Source organism: Octopus bimaculoides, chromosome 4, assembly GCF_001194135.2.
Source record: "Octopus bimaculoides isolate UCB-OBI-ISO-001 chromosome 4, ASM119413v2, whole genome shotgun sequence".
In the NCBI taxonomy this organism is placed as follows: Eukaryota; Metazoa; Mollusca; class Cephalopoda; order Octopoda; family Octopodidae; genus Octopus; species Octopus bimaculoides.
In genome coordinates, this window is record NC_068984.1 from 126,310,028 (window position 1) to 126,311,076 (window position 1,049).

General features: G+C 35.4%; 1 protein-coding gene across 1 annotated transcript in view; it reads left to right on the top strand.

Moving 5' to 3' along the window:
- LOC106874002 (mitochondrial inner membrane protease subunit 2) overlaps positions 1–1,049 on the top strand; it is a 423,321-nt gene that overhangs the window by 219 nt on the left and 422,053 nt on the right. The window lies entirely within an intron of this gene.

A 1,049-nucleotide genomic window follows, 5' to 3' on the forward strand; every position in this document is an offset into this window, starting at 1 on the left:
CAAGTCAATTCCTCCTCCCCCTCACTAATGTTTAATTTGATAATTTTCACACACAAAAAAAATGTCTAAAATAGGGTAAAATGAGTAATAACTAATTTCAATAATTTCTTCTCTTTAACTGCAAGGTGCATAAATATATCGTGAAGGGAGCCACTCTAGCAGATTATGAAGACGCTCTAGAGAATATTTTATGTTACGTTTTTGATTTAGTCGAATTTCGTTAGTTTCATATCATGTGCCATTCTCCATGATCCTTTGACTTAGATATTTAAAATTCTTGTTGCATTTCCGATTCTGATGTCTAAGGACGGATATTGATGTGTATGAAACTGTTTCCAAATGCAATTCTGGAGTATTGAAGATATAAATTTACCTTACCTTGGACTACTCATTTTGCCCCAGGTAAATTTGTCTTGTATATGCTCGAAGAGAACGGTGATAATTTTCTGAAACAGTGTCCTGAATATGTTATGGTGTTTTTAATGCATTTAGGGAAGGTCATTTGCTTAGCTGATATAGTTTTTGTAAGGCAGTGAACATTTGTAAAAAAAATTTTTTTTTCTCAGTCTAAAATGCAGTAAAAACTCCTCATTGTGCCCCGGCCCCAATCAGAAACTATGCAGAAGCCTGTGTGTCATCTGTCCGTCCGTTCCCATGTTTCTAGACAGTACTGTTTATCTACGAGATACTTCTATTTCGTTACTGCCCACAAACAAGGACAAACGGATTAAGGCGATTATATCGACCCCAGTGCGTAACTGGGGATCTTTTTTAAAACGGGGGCCACATTTTTCATTAACGAAACACTTTGAAACTTGGAACACTGGTAGAATGTGTCATATAAAACATCTTTTTCTCTTAGTCTTCTTTAAAAAAAAAGAAATCCATAAATTATTCCATGTTAAAGTTGTCGTATTTCTGTAATTTCAACCAATCACTGACGTCCATTCAGCCGATATACATTAAGTGCCGACTACATAAACAAACGATTCTGAAACAATTAACCCTAACCCTAACTCTAACCCTAACCCTAAGGTTAGGGTTAAAGC